The sequence below is a fragment of the Arachis ipaensis genome, chromosome B01, assembly GCF_000816755.2.
Source record: "Arachis ipaensis cultivar K30076 chromosome B01, Araip1.1, whole genome shotgun sequence".
NCBI classification, from domain to species: Eukaryota; Viridiplantae; Streptophyta; class Magnoliopsida; order Fabales; family Fabaceae; genus Arachis; species Arachis ipaensis.
In genome coordinates, this window is record NC_029785.2 from 34,511,672 (window position 1) to 34,511,885 (window position 214).

The window sequence follows — 214 nt, forward strand, 5'->3', positions numbered from 1 at the left end:
ACGAAAATTCCAATCAAATCGAAAAATAGTTTGCCATTTATAAATAATATGATAACTTTAGTATTTTTGTCATAATTTTTAAATTATTCGTGAGGTTATTTATCATTCATCACTTTTAAGATTAATTTTATAATATATTTTTTAAGAAGAGATATATTAGAGTTAAACACAAAATCTCACACCAAAATAAAATACATAAACAATATTAATCCTA